Raw genomic sequence first — 18,854 nt, 5'->3', positions numbered from 1 at the left:
TGGAGATCGGTTTTAACACGAAAATTATTTAATGATTTTGTCTTCCCTTTAGTTGAAATCGGTCGGCTTGAGTCAAGTACTCTATCTTGCTTGCAATTATCATTTGAGGTCTAAAAATGGCATTGATGATTTTTATTTTTCAGCAACAGCGCCACCTATCGGAATATTTAAAATTTAACTATTCAAGTTGAAATCTTTTTAGAATTTTATTTGAGGTCTTCTCATAAAAATTAGCATAGAATTGAGATATTGAAATTGTCAAACCGTAAAGTTTGCAGAGCATCAAAACCACGAGCAGTACTAAAGATATAACGGTGACTAGATGTAAGTAACGGATAGCAGGTGGAAAAAATGATAAACAATGTAAGCTAATCGTAAAGCGCTGCAATATAAACAAAAAAGCTAAAAGTTTGTACAAAAGCTCACAAAAAAGCACGGCAAGCGGTGGAGAGAATAAATTTAAAAAATATTTTAACATGAGCTGAGCATAACAGTAAATTTCTATAATAAACAAACATTCCTGAGATTACGAAATAACCAGCGAAAAGCATAGCAAAAACTGTTATACACACACCAATACCAATGCACATATGAATAGTGAGCGGACAGGGGGCTGTCAGGTGGTTATCTTGCAGCTGGCAGGTGGTTGGCGTTCGGCTGATGTGAGCAGACAAAAGAAAGCTTTAGCGGAAAAATTAATAACTTTTGCCGACCTGAGTATGCTCCCTGCCCGGGTGCAATTCAATCGTGAGTGTTCTCTCGACGCGGTTAGTGCTGAAGTTAGCGGGTCATCAGCGGAGTGTTAACTAAATATAAAAATAATAGACTAATAACTTTGAACGCTGAAATATCCTGTTACGTTGGAATGTAAAGTGTGGGAAATTTTCGAATAAATTATTAATAAAAACAAATTCAATTCAATTTTAGAACGCGTAATTTTGTGTAATAAGGCAACTTGGTATGAACTTTGCTTATCAAATTGAAGCGAGTGCATTAAACAACAGTTATAATTATGTAATTTGCAATTCCACAGTATAATGATTATTAGCAAGTAGTGACATCTACCGAAAAAGTTAATTTCTGACCATAAACTAAAGAATTTACAACTGCGAAAGCAAAGAAACAAGCAAGTAGCCAAAGCATGACAACTCGTGTGAAGTGAAAAATCTTTGTGCTGTACAAACATATGGCAAACTTTAAGAACAGCGAAAAAACATAGCATACTTTACGGCGTACGGCGCTGGAAACTCGGTTGTAGTGCCGAACTAGCGTCTCGTACGCGGCAGGCAAGCATATAGGCCCACATTTGTACATATATGTTCATATCTGTGTGTGTGTGTGTATATATATACGTATGTATCCAACCGTTAACGCTGGCGCTTCTGTGTGTGCGTGTAAACATTTCTTTTCATTTTCATTTTTCGTCGTGTAGTTGTTTTTGCACTCTACGATAAAAAACAGCTGCAACGCGAAACAAACACACGCAACTAAGTAAATATAGACAGACCTGCGCTGCCTCCGGCTTGGTGTGATCGATTTTTCGCTCTCTCGCGTTCGCGCTTATTCACATTGGCCAAGTGTAGGTCCCAAACCACAGTCGCTTTCTCATTTTAACGCTTCCATATCCGTTCGCCCTTTCGCCGCGGCCGGAACAAACGACCGGAGAAGTCTCCCAGCCAACTGAAATTACTCTGTTCAGGATAACCTCACTTGTTTGTGCCTTAGTCGGGCCCATACAACTACTAATAAACTGAAACTACAGAAATACTTGTAGAGTGAGGCGAAGAGAGCGGCAAAAGATAACAGGCAAAACAAGAAGTAAAAAAAAAACAATAAAAAGGAAAATAAAAAACACAACAACAATAGGTCAGCAGGCTTTGGCTGGATTTGTTTTGATTGTTTTCAGCAATATTGCGCGTTTTCTTTAAATTGAGCGTGTGAGTGTGTGTATGTGTGTGTGTGTGAATAAGTACAATTCTTGTTTATTTTATGCACGTGAGTATATTCCAGTATGCATTTGAGTATGTTTTATTCTAATTTTTGCAAAAAGCTGCATACACAAGCTGTATAATTGTCGTTATTGCCTCATTATTGACATATATTTTTTGTTGTTGTTTTGAGAACTCGCTAAGAATCGAAATGTCGGCGGCTGAAGCACATTAGGAACCTCAAAAAGCTTACGGAGCTAAAATGTGCCGTGATTGGTGTCGTCACTTCAAAGACAGCGATTTCGATATTAACGACCGTCCGGCTGAAGGAAGGCCAAAAACCTTCGAAGGCGGTGAATTAGAGACGCTGCTCGATGAGAATCCATGTCAAATGCAAAAAGTGCTTATTGCAGCATTGTCCAAGCCATTTAAGAGCAACTTCATGCGTTGGGAATGATTTAGATACAAGGAACTTGGATTCTTTATGGCCTCAATACCAGCAGAAACACGAAAAAGTGATTCCGCTGCATGACAACGCTCGGCCTCACGTTGCCAAACCCGTTAAAACCTACCCAAAAACGCTTAAATTGGCAGTCCTAATCCGCCCTGCATATTCCTCAGATATTGCACTGTCTGTTTATTATTTTTTATGTTCGATAGCACGTGGTCTGGCTCAGAAGCAGTATCAAGACGACAATGAAAAAAGGCTTGATTCTTGGATAGCATCACAAGAGGAATAGTTTCATCTTTATGGTATTCATGCTTTGCCAGAAAGATGGGAAAGAGTTGTGACTAGCGATGAGTAATACTTCGAATAATTCATTTTAAACCGTTTCCTTACAATAAAATTTTATTTTCAATAAAAAAACAGTGACAGTGAACAGAAGCTGCAATAAATAATATGACACAATCTTTAAAAGTTATATGAAAACAAATCATATTTTTGGTTCCCAGTAAAATTTGTGGGCTACAGAAATCATTTTATTGGCGGCTCGAAGTACTAAATGTTTTTAATCTCTCGCCTTGGTTATGGAATGAGCTTTACGAGTATGTTCCATTTGCTTTGGTTAGGAGAACCAGTACAAAATTGTTGTGGTCCCATTTTATACCGCTTGTTCCGCTTCTTTTTGTTCTCACTTGATACAGTATTTATCGAGTTTTTAGCTTTTCAAAACTTTTACTATTATTACTAAATTGTTTTTTTAGACATCTGTTTTTCAGAAAAAAAACATATATAAATTCATGGCCAAGAGTTCGTGTTTATAAACGGATCAGATCACTTCCACGCCCACAAAACACCATTAAACAAACCCCTATAAGATGCCTATACTAAGCACAAAATTTAGATATAAAGAGATAATGAGGATCGCAGTAACAAGAAGGATCGCTAAAAATTTTGAAAAAAGTATCGGAATACATTGTGACAAAGAAGCACCCGGAAATTGTAATTAAATTCTCCGGTTAAATGATATTTCAAAAAAATGTATTTTAGTAAGTTGGTAGGATAGTCTTTAATTACTTTGTCAAATATGAACACGATTTGTCAACCAGTTTGCCTGCAGCAGCTGTTTAAGAGCGTGCACCTCAGTGCAGCGATTGCGATTTTCGTATTTTTAACCAAATTTGAAATTTTGTTGAAAAAGGCTTACGGTGATTCACTTTTATCAAAAATACAATCCTACGAGTGGTTCAAGGACAGTCGATGGATCGTTGAAGGCATGCCGCGTTCTGGACGACCTTCGACCTCTTAAACTGATGAAAATATTAAAAAAGTGAAAGATATGGTGGCCGAAAATTGTCAGCCAAGTGTTGCAGAGATGGCAAGAGATCTCGATATCTTTCGCGAGTTCGTTCGCATGATTTTGGTGGATATATTGGGTATGAAACGCGATCTTGCTCGACTAGTGCCACTAAAGTTGAATTTTTTTTTAAAGAGTTCATTATGCAGATCACTTTGGACATGCTTGATCGTACAAATTCCGTTACCACATTCATGTAGACAATTATAACTCCGTGTAGTTTTTTTTGTTCTCCAAAATAAAATTGCCGCTAAAAAAAAAAAAGAAATCGCCGAAGAAGCTGATATCCATCCCCAAAAGTGTTTATGAAAAGTGTTTCGAGGACTGCAAAAATCGTTGACATAAGTGTATTAAATTTGGTGAGGATTACTATGAAGGCAACAAAATAAATATTGATGAATAATTACACATTTTGCGTTTTATTTACAATTTCCGGGTATTTTTTTGTCACAATATAAATATTTTCCTGAATAGTGCGCTTAAAGTAGGGCATCTCACCAAACATAGGAACCCCATTTCCTACAGCGAAAATAGCGGTCAATCTGACAGATATGTTATTGAAATTTAGCGAAAATCCTTTTCTGATAACAGTATGCCTGTATACCAAAAATTGGTTGAATTGTATTCCGCCGTATACCCAATGCAAAGATTTTCGAACTGCCGGTTTACTTAGTATATACAATATACAGGTGAATGCCTTATTGGCAAAATCTTTTTGTAGTTTGATTTCGAGTTTATTGAGCAAATTGATTGCATTTGAACAATGAAAAGCCAACGAACGTCACTTTCAGCCCACCGCAGAAGTTGTTTGACCTCTTTGACTTATTTCCAAGAAAAAAAATGAACATTTTCTGCTGCAGAGACTGATTGTGTCTCTTGATCGAATTTGGGGAAGTACAAAATTTTGCTTATTGCCAACTGATTGCCAACTTTATTTTGAAATTTGATTTTGAAAGCTTCGGTTATAATGGACAAAATCCGATTTTATTGTCTATTATAACCGGAGTCCATTATAACCGAGTCTATTTTAACCGAGTTTTTTACATATGTTTGAACTGGGACTTGACAAAGAGGTACATAATAACAGAGTTTCCATCTTAAGCGAGTCCATTAAAAATGGATTACACTGTATCACTATAATAGTTACAATGTATTAGCCAATGTGGGATAAAATATTGAACATGAAATTATATTCTAAGAACAGTGTATCTTTGTCCCTAAAATGGATCAAATCGGGTGAAAACTTGCCATAACCCCGATATAACTGATGTTAATGATTTTGAAGTATCCGGATATACTGCATATCGTCACCTGAAATGCAAAATAACGTATCATCAAAAAATTCGAAATTGAGAGTCTTATTGATTACGCTTCACTACTTCAAATTACATACATAATATTACATGTCTTCAACATTTTCAAGTTCTGCGCTGGGATATAAACCAGTTTTAACCAATAGTAAACAATTTTTTCACTCATGTTCTATTTTATTCCGTGTTTCATTCATGCTACTGTAAATTTCCGAAAATGTTGTTACGTTATTTTGCATTTCAGGTGACGATATGTATGTTTATATTGATATATTTTTGTAATACTGCTTGAAAATATGTTCCTGAGTATACCTGAATAATGTTAAAAGTTAGCACAATCAGTCCATACTTTTTCTGACTCAATATAACCTATATAGTGATTTTCTTCTTAAAAATTAAGTGGCTTAGCGCTTAATATGAAAGGAATTAGTTTAGACCGTGGTTCAAAGCTCATATCCCTAATGTTAAAAATTCACATTCCATTCACACTTTGTCGAACAATTAATGCTGAATTCTTTCGGAAAATATAAAGTTTTGATAACACCTGAAGGCATTTTCTTAGTTTTCTTCCCTTGCAAGAGTATGAATGTTCGGTTACATTCGAACATAGACTTTCTTTTCTTGTTTTTTTTTTGCTTAATGTTGATAACCCACTAATTAGTCATTAAGATGAAAATAAATCAAGCGATTTGCATGAGCAAGTATATAGTAAATACATATACAATACTTATAATTGCCAATCTTGAGGTTTTCTAAAAATAACTAAATTAGCATTTTTGCTGATAAGCGAAAACAAATAAATGCAAACTTTATAGGAATTTTCTGCTGTCATTGTTTGAAATTCTAATTTGCATCCAGCATATCAGCCATGCACACAAAGCTTACGCTTACTTATATTTGAAACGAGTCTACTAGTACTCTAGAAATACCCTATAAATATACATACATATGTGTGAGCAAATCAAAGGATTCTATATTTGAATGCAATCAGGGGCTCATTATAATGAAATTACTCGAAATTGTTTATTCTTTGCGATCTTTCTTCTTTATTGGCGTAGACACTGTTTACGTGTTTATAGCCGAGTTATGAACAACGCGTCAGTCGTTTCTTCCTTTCGTAACATGGCGCCAATTGAAGATTCCAAGCAAAGCCAGGTCCTGCTCCACCTGGTCTTTCCAACGGAGTGGAGGTCTTCCTCTGTTTCCCCTGGCAGAGCTGGAGTGTTTTCGTCCATACATACATGGCATGACATGACCTAGCCAACGCAGCCGCTGTCTCTTAATTCGCTGAACAATGTCAATGTCGTCGTATATCTCGTACAGCTCATCGTTCCATCGAATGCGATATTCGCCGTGGCTAACGGGTAAAGGACCATAAATCTTTCGTAGAACCTTTCTCTCGAAAATTTGTAATGCCGACTCATCAGATGTTGGCAACGTCCATACCTCTGCACCATATAGCAGGACGGGAATAATGAGTGACTTATAGAGTTTGGTTTTTGGTCGTCGAGAGATAGCTTTACTTCTCAATTGCCTACTCAGTCCGAAGCAGCACCTGTTGGCAAGAGTTATTCTGTGTTGGATTTCGAGGCTGACATTGTTGCAGCTGTTAATGCAGGTTCCGAGATCTGTAGAAAGCAGAACTAACGACACGGTTTTTGAAGCCAATGATATCAATTGCATCTCGATTAAGTTCTGCAGCTCGAATTATTTTCTCCAGCAGCAGATTGAAGAAGTCGCACGATAGGTAGTCGCCTTGCCTGAAACCTCGATTCGTATCGAACAGCTCGGAGAGGTCCTTCCTGAACTTGACGGAACTTTTGGTTTTCCGCAACGTCAATTTACACAGCTGTATTAGTTTGGCATGGTGAATATCTGGTCGGTTGTTGATTTGCCAGGTCAAAAGCCACACTTATAAGATCCAATCAGTTTGTTGATAGTGGACTTTATTTTTTCACACAATACGCTCGATAAAACCTTATATGAGATATTGAGAAGGCTTATCCAATGGTGGTTGGCGCAGATTGTTGGGTCTCCCCTTTTGTGGATTGCGCAAAGCACACTTAAATTCTTAAGGTTGGACATTCTTTCGTTCAACCATATTTTACAAATAAGCGGATGAATGCTCCTTATCAGTTCTTCGCCGCCGTGTTGTCTTATATCCAAACAAAAATATTAAAATAGCGGTAGATATTTTAGAGTGACTATTTGTAATTTTTTCTGACAAACAGTCAGCAGCCAAGAAGATCTCATCTCACTCACACGTATTGACGATCATGTCTCGGAGTTGCTTTAAACGACATGTTGGTAATGTTTTGACAGTTTGTCAAAGCTGTCAGAGAACAACAAAAATTTACTATGAAAATACAGTAAAAGTAATCATTTCAGAAAAAATTCGAGTTATGAGATTGAAAAATGGTCAATAACATCGTTCTTTAAGGTTTGTAGGGTCATTCCATCCATTCGCACATTTCTCAAAAAGTGAGATTCATTTACCATGTAAAAAAAATATGTAAACAATTAAGCCGTCATTAATTCAAAAAACTAAATCTATGAAGAATAATAATGTCTGAGCAATGCCAACAGCAGCAACAAATAACCATGCAAAAGCTTCAAGCTTTAACAGCGATTTTATAACATTTACTGAGCATTTGTAACAGCTCTCGCTTATTAACATGGACTCTCAGAATTTTATTTCTAACAAGCATACACACAAGTAAATATATTTCAAACACACATAGCGACTGACGGTATTTCGAAGCTCCACTCGCCACACTCAGCCACCCAAGCGGGGAGGGGGCAACCCAACTTTGTTTGGTTTTTGTTGTGAGTATCATGGCATAGGCAATCATATGCGCTTCGTGAGCATAGGCAGCATGTAGAACACTTTAAAAATGTTACTCAAAAGGATGTTCGGCTCAGTCAAGTTTGAGACGTTGTCGTGTTGAGACCAAAAGCGGATAAATACGCTGCAATAAACGCCAGCCGTGAACGCGTTGGTTAAAGTAGTTAACATAAGTACATATGTATAACGGTGTGTTTGTAAAGGAGCTATAGTGTATGTAAGAATCTATATGCACCATATATAAGAGAAAGCAACAAACATTTAATAGTGAGAGATTTAAATGTACTGCACAGCTTACAGTATATAGTATAACGAATGCGGTTTAAAAAATTTAGAAAACTACTAATAATTGTGCTGAATTGAAAATTGCAAAAAAATAAAATAATTAAAAATAATATTAAATTTTGTCAATTAAAAAAATATTTGTGCATGTTTTTAGTGTCAGCCATTAATGATACTCCTCAAGGATTCCAAATAAAATAACTGCGCGCTAGAAAGTATGCTACGTTATTTTGAAAACATGAAAATTTATTACCAAATGTGGATTCGTGTTTAAAAATACTGGAGTGCGAAATTGTTTCTTGTAGATTTGAGTGTAAGGCATGCAGAACAGCCCCTAATTGAAAATATTTACTATTTGTCAGTGCAATTGTGTCGAGTTTGAAAGAAGTGAAAAAAGGCAAAAACCCATAAAAAAGTTTTAAAACAAAAACAACAATACTGTACTATTTCCTCGAGTGTTTGTAGCAAATAAAGGCTGCTGCTAAAATTTTGTGCGAAAAATATATATAGGACTTTTATTTGGTGAGTACACTTTCCAACTAAATTTTACTCTATGCCATAAATTGTTTAACTTAAAATATATTTTTTACGTATTGTAATACATATGTATGTTTTCCTAAAACCTGAATTTTTTCTTGTATAAGTACTATGCCTTTTGCTAACAAAAACCAACCTAATATTTCATCCAAAATTTGAATATTTTATCAATGCCGGCTAAAAATTTCTAAAAGTGTCCAAAACTTCGTGAGATTACCAAACGGTTTTCCTACAAGGTTATCATTTTTCTTGCCTGGCATTTATTTACCTTAATTTTACATCATACTTAGTTTTTCTGCCAAAAATTCGTCCTGCGATTTTTGATGGGCAACGTGATCCGTGAAAGTTGTTTTTTGCTTGATTTTTCGACACGCGTCCCCAAACCACAGCATGACACTCATCCCCGCCACATATCGCATAATTCCCATCACAGCTTGCCAGCTCGTCAACATTTCACTCACTCCACTTTGCCCCACTGCCTCGTTGCTTGACAGCTGAGCTAGCCTACTTTTGTGTTTACCTCCTCATGTGAAGTGATACATTGTGTAAGGACTTAGGGCTTTGTGTGTTAGTGTTATGCCGTGTACTTTCTCCGTCCAAGCGAACACTTCTATTTACTTATAAGTTTAGCATTTTACTATACTATTCCCTTTGCTCAGCTATTACATTTCACTACGTTGTGCCACACATTTATCTTTTTACTTGTGCAGACATACCTATGTCAATCATACATATATGAACATATTTGTATGAAAATGTATACCTACCATATAAGCTTATAAAGGCATGAGAAATGCTCTCCTTATTTTGTTCTACCGATTGTTGTAGGTGACTGAGATAAGTGCGTGTTTATTTTTTCGGCAACTGCAACTTCACATTTTCAAAACATCCGTTACTAAAACTTAATCAGCCAGTTTGTATGGTAGCTATATGATAGAGCGATCCAATATGATCGATATATATATGTTATAGTGGCCCGAAATGAAAAATTTCTTCGGATATTGCATTGCTGGGACCATGCAAAAGCTCTCCATGTAAGCAGTTTATTTCGTTCGTTAAGTTTGTATGACATCTATGTCCGTTAGTAGTTCGATATCGAAATTTTCAATAAATGCGTAGCTTCCTGGAAGAAAAGGACGTATGCAAAATTTCTGATCAAAATTTCAAAAACTGAAGCACCCGTTTGTGTATATATAGAGACATACAGACGGACATGGCTTAACTGACTCAGCTTAGTACGCCAGTCATTTATATATACATACATGTAGTATATGTTCTTTATGGAGTCTCTGACGTTTACTTTTAGTGTAAACTTGATTTCTTTCGGCTATCCGAGTGAAGGGTTGTGATAGTTTTAGGTGCATCCGTCGTCTCAGAAATCAGACGGAGTTGAACCTAACCTAACAAATCTAACTAAATACTCAAGCTTCCCATTTTTATTTTTTGGATTTACGTTTTCCTATTCATTAAACATTTTTGAAGTGTTATTTCATTATCTCTCTCTCTCCCTCTCTCTAGCTTCCTTGTAGTTCTAATTTTTTAAATATTTTCTGCCTAGTAGTTTCGATTTTTTTCCACAATAAATATACTGTCATTACAATACTACTTTTTTGTATAGGTTTTTTAGTTAACTAAAATGTGTTGAGTGGTGAATCGAACACTCTATTGGTGCTGAACAAAACTGATTTCATCTGAGCGGTAGAGCGAGTGAGTGTTAAATTCAACTGTTCAACTTATTCGTTTCTTTCTTCATTAAGATTTTGTTGTTAAGTGAGTAAAGATCAATCTGAACGATCAGAAAAGTGGCGAACCGAAGACGTCTACTATTGTATATAGAATATGAGAGCATTAAATAATGAAATCTTGGTTTTTTTGGCATACTTTTTTTTTTAAATAAAAAATGTCTTACAGCACAGTATACAACTCTTAATCTCTTAAACACCATAAGGGTAGAAATATAACTGATTAAAGAGAGTATATCAATAGAACTCTTTATCAACTGAAAAATTCTAATTTATCAAAATACTGTTCAAACAGAAATATATTATATATGCATTATAGTTTTCGTTTCGTAAAAGATAATTTCGAAACCGTAAGCGGTATTTTGAACTGAAAAACAATAGACTTGAAACTATTACAGCTATATTCGATGAAAATTCTCATATCCCAGTCATTTGAAACAATTTAAAGTTATTATTCACTTTTTTATATTGCATTTTGAAAATTAGATGAGCAGTTACTCGAACAATCTGATTTCTACATGACTTTGCATAAATAAACTGGCACAAATCCATACACTAACACACCTATATAGTACATATCCAAACATACAGTATATATTCCTATGTTTCTATGCACACAGGTATTTAGTCCATCATAAAAGTAGTGTAATTCTATCGTCTCTGACAGGCGGAGCTTACGTGCACATGATTTATTGTTTAGAAATTTAACAACAATTTAGTCTAGTTTAACGGCTCATTGAAAGGAATACATTAAGCGAGTGCAAATCGTAAACAATAACTTGTCTACACATACATACATAAATAAATAGTGACGATTATGATAGGTGAGTGTTGGCAAATGCCACTATAAAAAATAAATAAAACTGAAATGGAGAAGTATAACCGACAAAGCAAAATAAATAAAAAATATTAGATTTCTGACGAAAAAAAAATCGCTTTTTTATGCAACCATCAAATGAGAAAACATAAAAAATTAACGAGAGCATCGAGGTGCGCTGGGAAACGTATGTGTTGGAGAGAGGAAATAGATTTTTTATACCTAGTGACCATTTGCTTAAGCTGTACTTTCATCTAAAACTTTGGTGCTGATCTGGGAAAGTGTAGAAAAGTCACACGAAGCTAAATCAGGTGCAAAAACCAAGAGTTGTCGGCCCATAATTCCGGCTTCATTTTACGAAAAGCTTCGCGAAAACGACAACTAACACTCAAAAAGTATTCCATTTTGCCAGTTGGGCCGGTCGAAAGGTATTCGGAGTGCATCACAGCTCGATAGTCAAAGAAAACATAACCTCTGTTTTTTTACCTGCCTTGACGTGGTTTTTTCGGCTTCAACTTACCTTTGACACGATATTCGGCTGATCGTCTGTTTCCGGGCCGTAAGCATAACTCCAAGACTCATTGCCAATAATATGTTTCATAACATCGTGTTAGTTGAGAAGCATTAGCGACGTTAATGCAACGCTGTTTGTCGAAAAAAAATGAGTGGTTTTGGAACGTGCTTTCACTTTTCTTAGGCCCAAATGATCTTTCAATAAGGTTTTCATTAATCTTTTCGATATTTCAACGATGCCAGTAAGATATCTGCCTATTAACCATCGATTATCAAGCATAAATTTCTTTATTTTATTGACGTGTTGATGGCCGTCCTGGACGTGGTTCCTCGTCAACGTATTCTAGAGCCTCTTCGAATAATTTCACTCATCGTAGAAATCGCCTTAGAAATATTCGCCAAATAAATCTGCAAGAAACTGAATATATTGTAATGTTCTTACAATCTTGCAAGATTCGAAACTTAACCTCATTTATTCATTAACACTACTATCTTTACATTATTGTTTTTTACTTCTTCAAAACTTTTATATCTAACATTTGTGATGAAACGGACCATTTTGAGTTTCTAATCGTGAACTGGTTTATGAGCAGTCATACTTTAGCTTGAAAGACTCTAAGACTGCATTTATGAGTTCAGAATGAGTTTATATCAAGAAATGTGAAGTTAATACCTTTTCACACAGGTGTTAATTGAACAATTAACCGACCTTTGCTCGATTAAAGCGCTAATTTAAAATGATTTTCTTTGGAATATAGAAATTTATTCTATCTATACTCTATCTTAAATCTTGTCAACTATTTCAAAAACATAGTTTCGAGAAAAACGCTTTTAAAGACGGCGTACTAAGCCTAGCGCACAAGTTTTCAAGGCTGTATTTCCGCAACTATTACTCGGATCAACTTGAAAATTTAGGACAATATGCTGGATATGTGGTAGAAATTAATAAGATAGTAAAAAACGATTTTTTTGTAACCCGTAAGTACAGTAATCTCTAAATCGAATTCAAATCGAAACTGGAATGCAATTTAGCGGGTTGTTGTCCATACTGTAAATTTGGCTTTGTTTAACTCTTTTGGTTGTTGTGTAGGCTATAAATTTGGTTGTGTTCTTCGATAAAATAGCAATCAGCTGATGCATTTTATTTGTTAGAATAAAAACAAAATGAAGAGTGCTAGCAAGTATAACAGCTGAATAGTTAATCGAGCTGTGTGAAAGCCAAAAATTGGTTTCTCAATTATAATCTTAATACTTATATATTAAAATAATTTGGCTTTGCGAAAGGACTATAAGATCGCGACACATCCAAATCGAAATAAATTGTCAAAAATCGTACGCCGGGTATAAAAGCGATAAAGAGAGCGACAGTAAGTACACATGCAAACATAATCTTAGCCCTCGCTTAACCGAATATAACTTACTAATAAATGAGCCCATAAATGACTAGTTTTAGTAGCTTTATATTATAGCAGAAGGCATAAAATAGTTCACAAAATTGGACCCCACTGGAAGTGACCACACAATATGCCTTATCGCTGAGGGTGTTAATTGCTTGACAGGCATACATCAGCTTGTATGCACCGTTATATGCGTGTGTGTCAAGTGTGCGCTCCAAACATAAATCTCAATAAGCTCCGTGGCATAATGCAGCACCACAGCGGATTAGAGAATTTTTTTTGTGTACTCAACACAAAATAAAAAGTGATTACAGTGACTGAAACAGTGCGCAGGGTGGAAAGGTTAGTGGAATGAATTTAGCATACGTGTCTAGCTTGTCAATACGTTTAAGAGCTTAACTCGATTTTGGTACATTTTAAAGTCGAAGCTTAAAGCCGTGGTTTTGTTGTTAAAAATCGCCTTTTCGACTTGAAATGTTTATAAACGAGTGGATGGTGGATTAATACTTTGCGATAATCTGGGTCACTATGTTTGACCAGCTGACACATAATTTATGGAAATAACCGTAAAGTGTAATAATTCGACTTGGGCACTTTTATCATGCTTGGAAATCTAAGTGAATGCTGATTCTTAAGTGACAATCTGCCATTGTTGGATGCGACATGAATATGACAGCGGTAACTCTCGCTTACTGAGTTTTCCATGGGCTTTATGAAAATGCATTATAGTACAAACAAGTTGAAGAAGTTATTAATGTCTACTTTCCATTCTTTGAATACTGTAATTCAGCGATTTTTATGGATTTGTGTGAAAAAATGTGTTTAAAACTCATTTTAAATCTTTGAATGGTTGAAAATTTATTTTTCCACTAAATAAAAAGGAACATAGCAAAAAATATTGACAATGTAACAAACATACATATTCATATATTTATACATATATACATATGTAAGAAAAAAGTTTAACGCTCATACAAATGACTGACTACACATACACACATTTTTAATTGGAAATGTCTTTCGCAAAAAAATAATAATAATCAAAGAGAAAGGAAGCGGCATTTAAACAACAAAGCAGAAATGACATAAGTAAAAGTTAGAAATGACTTAATGCTGTGTTTAAAAGCGCTTTCCCGCAGATTTATTGCTTACGGCATTTTAATTGTACATATTCTCTACTCAAAAGTACGTTGATGGTCAAAACTCAAGTTCATACATGAAAGTATTCATACTCTCGTGTGAGGATGTGTGAACAGTCTCCGTTTCTAGCTTTACGTATGCAGGTGTGTCGGTATTTGCACATTTGTAGGTTAGAATTTTTTTACTTTTTAGTCATCATGCAATTAAGCGCTTGAACAAGCACGAATTCCGGTTGGAGATTAATAAATTCCATAACTCAAAATTATTTAATTAAATTAATACATATGACTTGTATAAAAGATTATTGACTTGCAGAAGACCAATTAAGTTTCCAAATTGTGACAGTTGTGACTTTAAAAATACGTATATATAAGTAGATTTGGTTTCTTATTTGAAGCATTTTTAAGTGTTTCCTAATCAGATGTTAAATTAAAAAAAATATATATAAAGTGATTTAAAAAGAATTAAGTTGGAGCTGGTATTTTATCAATAATAGAGAAGATTTAATAATAATGTAATTATGTTCTTAGTATTATAGGTTTAAGAGGCACACCTTAGTGTTTGACCTGCGAAATCCAGCTTTTGTAAGGAAAACATTTTTATTTGACTATATATGTTTAGTTTTTGAAATTTGACCCCGATTTATTGCTCAAGCCAAATAATCTAATGATAAAAAAAGAGAAAGATCAGCATTTTGTAAGTTTATTATAGAATTTTATTTAGAAAGGCAAGCAGACTCGATTATCCTCAATTGATAACAAGAAAAAACGTTAACTTCGGCTGCTAGCTAATATACCCTTCACAGATGTATTTATTTTAGTAACTGTGTGTCCAGTTTGTATGGAAGCTATATGCTATGGTAATCCGATCTGAACAATTTTTCGGAGATTATGTTATTACCTTAAGCAGTATTCCATGTCAACGTCAAATGCGAAAATTTTCATACAATCCCTTGATTCCCATCATTCGGTTTGTATGGCAACTATATGCTATAGTGAGCCGATCTGAATAATTTCTTCCGATATTACATTATTTCTATGAACAATAACTCATACCAAATTTCGTGAAGATATGTATATCGTCAAATGAGGAAGTTTCCCATGCAAGCATTTGATTCTGATCATGAGGGACTAGTTCGTATATATACAGACAGACGGACAGACAGATGGACATGGCAAAATCAACTCAGCTTAACATACTGATTATTTATATATGTATATACTTTATAGGATCTCCGACGCTCCTTCTGGGTGTTACAAACTTCGTGACAAACTTAATATCCTCCTTAATATACCCTGTCTAAAAAGGCTGCATTTTAAAATTTTGGAAATACCCGCTAGTTATTTATAGTGTAGAACATACTAACTGTTAACTGTTCCATGGTAGATGACTCTTTCACTGATTACTTTTCAAAAATGTTAGTCTTAGTTTCGGAATACCAAAAAGTGTAGGTAAAATGTCCTATAAAATCTTTTTAAATAATTAAATATATATGTCTTGTTTAAAGGATTTAAATAAAAAACAATAATTAATATCTCGAGGTTCTTCCAATACGACAACCCTTAATATTATACAATAATTATTCAAATAATATTGGAATTTCATTTTTGATTTAAAAAAAAGAAAAGTGTAATTTTTTTGTATTTTGCCCCACTGTGCGCCGTCTATATTAAATTCACTCACACTATATATTACAAGCGTATCAGTGTTTGCCAGAATTTGAAATCTACATTCAAATGTTGTAATGTGGTTAGAATTATATTCTTATGAAGATTTTCATTTTTGTTTCGCAGCTGTCGGTGCCGCCCTGTATCGTGTGGCATGAAGCTTCACTTAGCTAGTCAAACAAATTATTTACATAATTTAAATGTGAGCATAGTTTCATTTGCCGAATCGCAATGTACAGCTACATATCTATATGTGTATGGTGCACTATTGTGGTCGCACACACAAATCTCTCAATTTAAATTTGAAGTTTTTGTTGTGACAATTTAAAGTACTCCGAGAATGTACTTAAGTCTCAAGAGTTGCTTATAAATGGATATAGTATATACATATACATATATGTATGTATATTAATATAGTGAATTTTGGTTTTGATATGAAAAGACAAGTAAGTGCTTACAACTTAAAATTATGGTGATTAGATGAAGCTACCGAGCATAAGAATAGTAGTGATATGTGAACAACATAACAGTACATAATTATGTGCTTATATTATTTATGATCATTTTATGATAAAGTTATGCTTATTCAAATCGTTTTCAAAGTTATATTAATTACTTCTTGATTTGTGACTGTAAAGTGAAAGAATCAAATGAAATTTAAATAATTTTGTTATTTGGAAGGTGGACGTGATTGTAGTATGATTTTGCACGTTTTCACAATATTGCATATGAATATGAGAAAAATGCTTCGTACTTACATTAAATGAAATCGGTTGCTTGGGTCCTGAGATATGTGATTTCAGGAAAAAGTAGGCGGTGCCACGTTCATCGTCTAATTTACATACTTGGGTCCATATAATACTCTCATACCATCTCGGAGGTAAAATTTAACATCTCTGGCATATTTAGTTGTTGATTAATAGAACTCCTATAGTTATAAACAGTACTGTTATGTGGGGAACGGACGGGATTATTAATATCGTCAGATCATCCGTATATTGTTATACTCTTGCCACTGTTACAATAGAGTATAATATTTTTGTTCACCTAATGATTGTACGCATCACCTAAAACTAAGCGAGATAGATATCCCAGGTTGTTCAATAAGTTTTGTCGTTTGATAAGAAAAACACAATTTTGTGATTAAAAATACCCTTTAAAATTCAGTATAATCTATTCTACACTTGCTCCAACGATCCTCCAACCTGTAGATCCCATCCCGGAATTGAGAATCTGAAAGGCCTACAAAATACGCTACAACAGCCGTTATGACATATTCATTTCATAAAAAACGCTTGCCACGCATAAATTTTTTGAGTTTTGGGGCCAAAAGGAAGTCACTGGGGCCAAATTTGGTGAATAAGGTGGTTGCTTCCCTACTTAGGGTTGTGCGCTGGATTTGGAACCCGCCACGTAAAAAAATACCCCCAATGATATTGATATCATCGGCCTCAACACCCGCGCCGTTAGTTCTGCTTTCTCCAGACTGAACAAAGAAGCAACGCAAATGGGTCTGGCAGTGAACGAGTCATCAAACAAACAGTCGTCGCACTCGCGACTTGGCACTCACGTCACTGTTGACAGTCATAACTTTGAAGTTGTAGATAATTTCGTCTATTTAGGAGCCAGCATTAACACCACCAACAATGGCAGCCTGGAAATCCAACTCTTGCCAACAGGTGCTACTTTGGACTGAGTAGGCAATTGAAAAGTAAAGTCCTCTCGCGACGAACAAAAGCCAAACTCTATAAGTCGCTCATAATTCCCGTCCTGCTATATGGTGCAGAGGCTTGGACAATGACAAAAACCGATCAGTCGACGTTACAAGTTTTCGAGAGAAAGGTTCTGCGAAAGATTTATGGTTCTTTACGCGTTGGCCACGGCGAATATCGCATTCGATGGAACGATGAGCTGTACGAGATATACGACGACATTGACATAGTTCAGCGAATTAAAAGACATGTTGTCCGGATGGATGAAAACACTCTAGCTCTGAAAGTATTCGACGCAGTACCCGCCGCGGGAAACAGAGAAAGAGGAAGACCTCCACTCCGTTGGAAGGACCAAGTGGAGAAGGACCTGGCTTCGCTTGGAATATCCAATTGGCGCCACGTAGCGAAGAGAAGCGGTGTCTACGCCAGTAAAGAAGAAGAAGGTGGATGCTAACAAACAATTCGAACTTTAATACATGGATTTTGGCCGTTGTCAAAATGCTCTCGAAACACGGTGCATTGTCCTGATGAAAAAGGTCCTGATCTAAACGGTTGTAGTAATATTCAGAATTAATTGTTTTACTAGTTTGCAAGTAATCCACAAACAAAATTTCTCTCGCATCCCAAAAAACTGATGCCATAATTTTCTTGGCCGATTTCCGGACACGAACTTGCTTCGAAGCCGAACAATCAGGTTCACACCACTCTTTAGGCTCTTGTTTTGATTCAGGATCATGGTGATAGACCCAAATCTTATCCATAGTGATGAGACGACGCACGAAATCCACTTTATACTTTTGAAATCGCTCCAAATCTTGCAGAGAAAGTCGCATTCGAATGAGTTTTTGTTCCATTGTTCGCGAGTGCGGCACCTATTGTATACACAGCTTTCTAAAACCCAAAATTTCACTTAAAATGTGGCTTACTAAACCTCTCTCTACGAGCTTCCAAAATCAGATCCTGTATTTTGGCTATGATTTCTGGTGTTTATGCGCTTTTTGGACGTTTTCCACGTGGATCGTTTTCAAGGGTTGCACGACCACGATTAATTTCAGCAACCCAGAATTACTATGACACGGCGACACTAAATGGCTTGTATACAAAGAATGATTTGACAGATTGAAATAAAACTCACATACGCTCATATCAAGAGTCTACCAACCAT

General features: G+C 35.3%; 1 protein-coding gene across 7 annotated transcripts in view; it reads left to right on the top strand.

The window, feature by feature from the left end:
* The first annotated feature begins 722 nt into the window (after positions 1-722).
* LOC105231876 (acetylcholinesterase) overlaps positions 723-18,854 on the top strand; it is a 195,084-nt gene continuing 176,952 nt past the window's right edge. The window contains exons 1-2 of one of the 7 annotated variants that reach the window (XM_049449428.1): positions 723-867; positions 8,470-8,686. The gene's annotated coding sequence lies outside the window, so the exon portion shown is untranslated. Of the gene's footprint in view, positions 1,015-7,543; positions 8,687-12,978; positions 13,141-18,854 lie in introns of those variants that run through there. The other 6 variants (XM_049449427.1, XM_049449426.1, XM_049449429.1 and 3 more) reach the window with 6 other exon arrangements.

The sequence above is a fragment of the Bactrocera dorsalis genome, chromosome 2, assembly GCF_023373825.1.
Source record: "Bactrocera dorsalis isolate Fly_Bdor chromosome 2, ASM2337382v1, whole genome shotgun sequence".
NCBI lineage: Eukaryota > Metazoa > Arthropoda > Insecta > Diptera > Tephritidae > Bactrocera > Bactrocera dorsalis.
The sequence above is the reverse complement of the archived record's forward strand: the minus strand, read 5'-3'. Positions and strand labels throughout refer to the sequence as shown.